Here is an 8,748-nt window from a genome sequence, read left to right as displayed (position 1 = left end):
GACATTTACCACTTTATATACAATAGTAGGGGAAAGCGGACCACAACAATAGGGAAATTAGTTAAAGTGTGTAAGTTGTAAGTGTACATGTGACATGGAGAGGAAGTCTCTGTAATTCACAGAGGAGGGCTCACAGAGACCACCTTTCACTCTCCCTTTTTCTCTCTCATCCGACTGTTTTACTCATGTATGAAAACAATCACTGTCTTCTTGATAAGACTCTCTTAATTTATCACAACCTTTTCTACAGTTCCTTTCCCTTCAGCCATCATTTTGGATCAAGGTGTTGGAGTACTTCAATCTCCCCCAAACGTTTTCTCTTCCCCCACCCTTTCTTCCCACTAAATTTTTTCCATAAAAGATAGCTATCTTTAAAAATGCACATCTGATCATGCTGCTCCCTTGCTTCCAGTGACTTGTCACTGTGTTTCAGAGAAAGTCCACAGTTCTCAGCATGGCTTAGGAGGTTTTCTCCATATGACTTCTGGCCTTCCTCAGTCTCTCTCTTTCTCTCCCTCTCTCCCCCTCTCTCTGTCTCTTTCAGCTACACTCTTCTTTCAGTTTCTCAGAAACCCCACTCTCTTTCAGTCTCAGGGCTTTGCAGTGATATTCCCTTTGTGTGGAATGTCCTTTCCATCTCCTGCTCAGACTTCACTTCTTTGGGTCTTCACATCTTCATGTCCCCCCCAAACCTAGACATCAAGGCTCCCACTTCAACTGCTCTTCATACCACCGATTGTCACAATATTATTTCTATTATTATTTTCTAAATACTTCTCTTGACCCATACAAGTCCACGAGGAATGGGCAGTGCACCTGTGCACTGCTGTGTCCTCAGTGCCTAAGACACTTACCCCCTGGCACATGGCAGGTGCTCAACAGGTCACTGATGAGCAAACAGATAAGTGAAAAGGCCCTGCATTGGTAACTATAACACCAGGCATTATATGTGGCTGTTTTCAGGTTTCTGTTTTCTCATGATAAAACTCCTCAATTATTTAATCCTCTGATTTCTCAGGTAATTCGTTTTGGCTGAGAAGGCATTTATAGAAAATTTTTATTTGCATTAAGGTATGAACTCATATTTGCCACCTGGAGGTGGGACAACTTTACAACAGACCAAATGTCATTTGTTTCCCAGCACTAAATTTTGGCAAGAATCGTTCTCTGCTAATTTGAGTGACCAAGAATTTATGCAATTTCCTCTGAAGAAAATTATCCTTTTGAGAGCACGAAGAAATATTTTATTCTCTTCACCTAAACCTAATCATTTTACCAGGCTCCATTTCTTCTTGCACCTGACTTTCTTTTTTCTTATAGAACCAATTCTATCTGCTTTGTAGAAACCTCTCATATTTAGTAATTTGCCTTTCAAAAGCACGATGTCCTAGGATGTGTATATTGAACGACTAGAAATAACTCAATGACATATTCTTCTTGCTTATTTCATACATATTTCCAACTTATGACTCATTGGTTTAAAGAGGACAAATGTGAACTAAGAGCAAAACAGAGAACTTGATGTGCTTGTGCCTGAGAGGAAGATGAATCACCCTGCTGCTGGCAAAGCCTTGCAGTCAGGGGTGCCTGTCTCATGGGTTTGAATGACCCCCACTGTTCCCCGTCCTGGCCTCACTCACAAACTCACATGCAACCTCACACAAACACACGTCCAAAACACCACTCACTTCTCACTTTAGAAGCCCCATGGAACTATTTTAGGCTGGAAGGCATGCATATAATAAAGAAAGTAACTGTCTTGGAGGCTATAACTTGATATATGAACACGTCAGAGGGACCTAAAATGTTAGCAGTGGCATTTTCATTCTCGTTTTTCAAAGAGTTTTATTTTCCTCTCTCCCTCCACCATCTGTTTTTCTTACTGTAGCAAATGTCATTTCCTATGGAGTTTAATAAGATATGAAATGGGATTGTTTTACAGTGAATTTTGATGTAGTTTCATAATTTTCCTGAGTGCAGTCTTCTCCCTCTCTCTTTTCTTCTCCCCTCCCTTTCCCTTTCTTTCTTCATTTTTATTTCTTTCTTCTTTCTCTACCCCCTTTTTAAAAATCCTCTCTCCCCCTTCATTTCTTTCCTTCTTTCCATTTTACTCAGAATAATTGAGCCAGCTTTGACAATAAATTAATCATACCAACTTAAAAATAACTCTTATAGGTTTGCTTCTAGATTCTGAAACCCGTGCTAAGACAAAGTTCTTAAATAGGTGAATTTTTACTTATTAATTTCTATAACAAACATAAACTGCTAAACAGTAAATTTCCATTGCATTGACAAGCTAAGGATTTTAACTTCTTTTGGTGTTGGTGTGTGTAAAGGAGTAAATGGAAAATGCGCAATAGAGGAGGTGGGGAAAGGGGAAGGTGCAGGAAGCAGTAATGTATCACTTCTTATGTGACAGGCAGTGTTTAAATGCTACATAGGGGAATTTATTTAGCTGTCACCCTCACTACATGATAGAGGTATTTATTACTGCTTTCTCTATTTGACATATAAGAAAACTGAGGCATAGAGAGAATAAAGCCACACTAGTAAGTGGCAGAAGTAGAGTGTCCTCGGCCACTGAAGGATTATCTGCGCTTTTTTCTCACATCTGGACTCAGGTATAAATCTGTAGCATGATGGAGGAGAGAGTCTTTTGTAAACCATTGGAACAGTCTTTTATTGTCTTCCTTTGAGGCAGATAAACCCAAAGAGTTTTAGAAAGCTCCCCTCACCAGAGTCAGGGGGAAACTCCGAAGGCAGGAGTATTGGTCCACTTGCGAAGGTGGCTGTCCGGCACCCTGAAGACTGTGGCGAGAAGCAAGGAGAGATCCTGGCATGTTTGGAGAATGAGATGCAGTCACTGGCTGTTTTCCTAGATTGTCTTCAGGATGAATTTCTTGGGCTCTGTGGAGCTTTGGGTAGGACTTCACCCTTGCATGTTTTTGGCACACAAGTGTATTGACTTGCCAACTATTGTGAGTCCCATTTAGGCAAAACCTTGTTGGCACTTGGAGTATCTGGAAGACGAAAAGGAAGATATTTTTCCTTCTCTTGGCTTTAGGATCCAATATGAAAAAGAGACTCATAAAAAGATTATTTCCTTATTATATGTTTTGCTCAACCCAGAAGATAATGTACCATAAAATTGGATATTTGTTACCCTACAGAGAAAGACTAGAGGAAGGGCTGCACAAACACATAAGTGTTGTACTCCCAAACAGAATGGAGCAGGTAAAAAAAAACAGCAATTCAGTAAACAAATAAATTAAAAACTAAAGAAATAAAAAACAAAAAACAAACCCAGTTTATTGAACATATCCCATATGGATGTGGTGTATTAATCATATTTCTGTGATTCAAACTAGATTAACCCAAAGAGTTCATTGTCTTTAAGTTTGGAAAGGATGCTGAGGGGTAGTTCACATGATTGAAAGAAAAGTTTCAAGGATTAGGACTTTACTGGTTGGGGCTAAACCTCAGTACTGACAAGTTTCTCCTCTCCTCTGATCTTCCCTTTCCACCCATTCTGTTCTCTTCCCTTCCCCTTCTCTCCTGCCCTCCTCTGCTTCACACACACACACACACACACACACACACACACACACACACACTTATTTGAGTTCTAATGCTCTCCCCAAATGGCAGGAATTATTGGGCTACTGTAAAGCCCAGATTCACATTACCCCAGATTAGCAAACCTGGTAGAAAGAGTACTTCTCCTCCCAACTTCACATATCAATTTAAGGTAAGGTGTCTGATTAGCTTCTTTGAATGGTATACCTACTTTTGGACTAAGCAAAATGGAATTCAAGTTAGGCTGAAGACCTATTACAAGAGTAATTGTGCATATAACAAGTTTTTGGTTTATTAAATGATGCAATAATAGATATGGAAAAATGAGTACTTATGATTCAAAAATGCTTATTTTGTCAAATTTTGTAAAATTTATATAATTTTCCATTTTATAGTAATGAAACTACAATCTATCTTCCACCAGATAAAAGCTTTCTTTGGTTCCCCAGAGTTCAGACAGCTCAAGCATTTATAATGAACATGAACTCAGTGAAAACACTGAAGCTGTATATTTAATAATTTTGCCTTTGAAACAATGCCCAAATTTGATTGGCTTTACCTTCCATTTCTTTTGTAGCCAGTGTTATTGAAAGCTAGTGCTATGCCCACTTTAAAGTTTGTTCTACTGGATTATTGATCTTTGTCAATACTCCACCTAGGAAACAAAGTGGAAATTATGGCTTTCTTAAAACAAAAGAGTCCTTTAAGGAAAAGTATATGAATCCTATAATATCCACCTAAGATTTTTTGAAGTGCATTACTTTAGTTGTCCCAGTGGTGCAGAGATTAAAGATGGGCAAGAAGTGCCATTTGCTACAGGGTGCTGGACTCCAGGTAGTGGAATAGATGGAAAGACTCCAACTCATGGATCACTGTGGTGGGAGGGCAGTAACTACGCAAAAGCAAATAAATGCATGATGCACAGGCCCAGAGGAGAGAAGCACAGTGTTCAGACGAAGTTTGGTCATGTTATTTGTGGTAGGATTTGAGTTTCCAGTAACATATAAACACATTGGACAATTGTTTCAGAAGTTTCAGTTGTAATACTGGGGCTTATATATTTACATAGGATATAGACAGTTCTGTGGTATATATGTACACAGTTATCAACCATGTACTACTATATAAATTTTAAAGAGAACTTAAAATTTGCTTAGTCGTTAAGCTGACTCAATCAGATATAAGATGTTTTATTGTATATGCATAGTTCCCTTTTCTGTCCCTTCAAATAAGCCCTTGCCAGAGACAAAAGAGAACAGTTGTCTAAATCTCTGTGTTTCAAAGTGTAGTCTATAGCACCAGAAACCTATCACAGCAGAATCTCAGGCTCACTTCAGACCTATTGAATCAGAATTGACATTTTTACAAGATCCACCAGTGATTTGAAATATCTAGGATTTGGATAAGCAAACAGTAAAAGTAGAGGGCACTCCAGAAGGAAGTCTAAGCAAGGCTGTAGGATCTAAAGGTCCCAGATGATTGAACTGCGTGTGGCTGAGATTTTTAAACTGGAGAATAGGTAAACAAAGTGGTGTTCAGGAAGAGCAATGTGACTCCAGTCTGCAGGTGGGCACGGAGAGAGTGGAAACACTGAGGACAATTAGGGAAACACCACCCAACACTGAAGCCAAAGGTTATTGGTCTGATATGGGTTTTAGGCAATGGGGATGTCCAGAGAGGGACTCTGTGAGACAGCCCTAAATTAGTTTATAAAAGTGAACTATTTAAGTTACTGTTTGGATGAGTTAGCATTACTGGGAAGACAAAATAAGTAGGTATTCTTTGAATTAGGAGGTTGGGAGGTAAAATGAGGCACATGTGAGTACAGTGGTGAACTATGGAGAAAGAATGGGTAGGTGAAGTCCATCCCATCCAGTTAAATATGTGAAATCCCTTAGGCCTGGCACTACCACGGTATCAAAAAACATATATTTAACAAATAGGGAGGTGAGGACATCTATATAGCTTCCAAGAAATTGACTTTATCCATGTATGGTTATATGATTTGCATGAGGAGTTTTGACTTTTACTCCTTTCTTCCATAGGACAACGTAGATATCTATTTTCTGAGTATTAGCCAGAAACATTCAAAGACCACTGACTATGCTACCGGCAATTTTTCAATGTTTCAATATCATAAAAATTAACGTCCTGAAATCATCCAGGGCCATTATCTTCAAATAGGAAAACAGTTTTGCCAAAATTCATGTTTGATGATTCCTGGGTTTTTCTTTATTTTTTTTTCTCCATAGCAGCTATCTGAAAATACATGTCAAACTTACTTTGTAATGACAGGGAATCAAAGAGATTAAAGACATTAGATAGTGACAGCACATGCATCTTTTACAATTTATTAATATAAAATATAAAATAAAGACCATACTGCTCTTGTAACATTTAGCTCAAGGAGTTCAAAGGGTAAAGCAGTGGAAACTAGGATCTCCCTGAGAGAGTGCTCTAAGAGTCATAAACTAGTGGTGTTTTACTTAGAATGATGTTTCTGGCATTTGTTAAATTGTGTTGTTGCACCATTCTGTGAGGGACATGGTAAACTCTAATTACAAGAACAGAACTAAAACCAAATAACTCCCTTTCACAGCATATCTCACCTTATTGTTCTTTCCCAGATTGTTCCCATTCATTCAAAATAAGCTTGAGTTCCTGCCTCGCAGGGATAACTGCAAACTCTAGGCAGATGTAGGAGCTGCTTAATCAGGTCTGGGGGCCAGGCCTTAATTAGAATGCTTGGAAAAGAAGAGCAAATGAAAATTATTAAACTACATTCTCGATTCCTGTTTCTAATTTTAAAGAGGAAATCATGCATTAATCAAGCCCTGTGCTAGAGCTCAGAGGCACGTTTTTGAAATATCCCAAAATAACAAGGGGAAAATTTTTGCTCTGTTTTGATAAAACCACCCTTGACTGCTTGCTATGTATAGAGTAATATATTCCAACATGCAGTGTGCTAGGTTACAATATACTAAGTTTTGGTTACATTACATTTTTTCCCCCCTGAAACACATAATATTAAATGTCAACCGTAATTAAAATATATATATAAAAGTTGAAATATAATTTTTTTTCTTGACTCAAGGTATGTCACAATAATAAAGGTTAGGCACATATTTCCAGAAAATAAAACAGAAATGTACAGAACCCATTTTCAGAGGTAACTAGAAGGTGAATTAAGTAGTTTAAGAGAAGAACAAAACTCCACAAAGAACTACAGGGGCAGATGACTTCTGATGAGCAAAAGACTATTTTTATAGAAACATTTTATTGGTGATGCTGATTCTGAATCAGTGACAATACTGTAATTGGTGATGCTCAAACTTCTACTTAAGAATGAGAGAGTGATTGTTTTATGTGAGAACGGAAAATTATTTTTGTGTTCTACAAAGCAATGGAGTATGGATACCATATTCTTAAAAAATTCTGAGCAATAATTCCCCAATTTCTTATCCTGAGCCACATTATGAAAATAAAGACATACTGTTTGATCCATGACTCTACGCCTATGTCCCAATCCTTGGGAAATATTCACACTCCTGTACAAAGGTAATCACTGCGTCACTGCTTCAAATAGTGGGGAAATGACACTAGACAAGCCTCCGTCTGTGTGGGACTAGTTAGATAAACCATGGTGATCCACATCATGAAATACAAGGCAGCACCTATAGCAAACGAAGTAGGACTACGTGTTCCAAGATGGAAAGATATATAAGACATTGTTAGGAGAAAAAAAAGTAAGTTGCAGGAAAATACATATATGATACCACTTAGGTAAATGGGAAAGCAACATATTTATAATTTATATATGCACATATGTATATACAAATTTTAGAGGGCAAGATGGTACATTATTAACAGTGGTTACTTTTGAGGATGGGAGGCTTCACTTTCTCATGGTACTTCTATATCTTTCAAGCCCTTTGTTTTCAATTTTACAATAAAGTCTTTGTACAGTAAAAAAGAAAATAAAGACATGTGCATGGATAGACTCCCTATAAATATTTCTTTACCAACCTAAAGTAATAATCTACATTTTTGCTCTTATTAGCTCCACTGATGTTAGTAACTTCCTTTCTTTCTTTTTTAAAAAAATATGTCTTTATTGATTTCAGATAGAGGAAAGGAGAGGAGATAGAAACATCAATGATGAGAGAGTCATTGGTTGGCTGCCTCCTGCAAGCCCCCGACTGGGGATCGAGCCCGCAACCCAGGCATGTGCCATGGCTGGGAATCGAACCCCAGTCGCCTGGGTCCTAGATCGATGCTCAACCGCTGAGCCACACCCGGCCGGGCTGGTAATTTCCTTTCGAAGGAGATTGTATGGTGCTGAGGGTGAGGAACCCTGCATGCTCCTCTGTGAAGCACTTGCTGTCTTTCTGCATCTCCTCCATTCTCTCAGTATGCAGGGGCCATCATTAGAGGCTTAACCTATGTTGTTTACTTATAACTTAATTCTGAATGTCTTCATGATAATCTAAATCTGCAGATCTAAATATCTAATTTAATATTTTTTTTAAAAATCAGAACTTCTGGAGGCTAAAATCTGTATGAGGACAGAGACTGAATCCTGTGTGTGTGTGTGTTTCTTTAATCTTAGAGTTTTAAATATAGTGTTGCCAGACAGGAGACCTGGCCTTGAATGGGTCTGCCTAGGGCCGGCTGGTAGTGTGTGGATTTTTGGCTTCGTGCAGGAAAGGCTTCACAACTCAAGTTTAGGTGATGATGAGGGTATGCTTATTAAAGCTGGGGACAGTGAAACAAGGAAGGGCTTAGCATAGAAGAAACAAAAGGGGAGCCTAGACTGGACTTCTTTGTTTCTCCTACAATGTTATAGGAAGGAAATGTGCTGAGGGGGAGCTGCTTTAGCTCACTGGAAAGTCAGAGAAAAGGGGGTCTTAGAGGCATGTTCAGGGGTTAGCCTGGGATGAGCTGCCACTGTGCATTGCTCCTCTGGTTGCAAGTCTTGTGGGGTTCCTTAGAGTTTAGGAGATGCAATCCTGTGGGGGAAGATGGGAGGGAAGGGAAAGGTCCAAGTGTGCTCCTGGAAGGAGAGCTCATGCTGGATCCTTTGTCTTGAGGGCTTTATCTCTCTTTTGCAGGTGGGAATTTCAGGGAGGTCTCCGGAGGGTTTCAGCAGAATATTCAGTTTTCCAGGTGTAC

Source organism: Miniopterus schreibersii (genome assembly GCF_964146895.1).
Source record: "Miniopterus schreibersii genome assembly, chromosome: 2".
Classification (NCBI taxonomy): domain Eukaryota; kingdom Metazoa; phylum Chordata; class Mammalia; order Chiroptera; family Miniopteridae; genus Miniopterus; species Miniopterus schreibersii.
Note: the sequence above shows the minus strand (reverse complement) of the source record.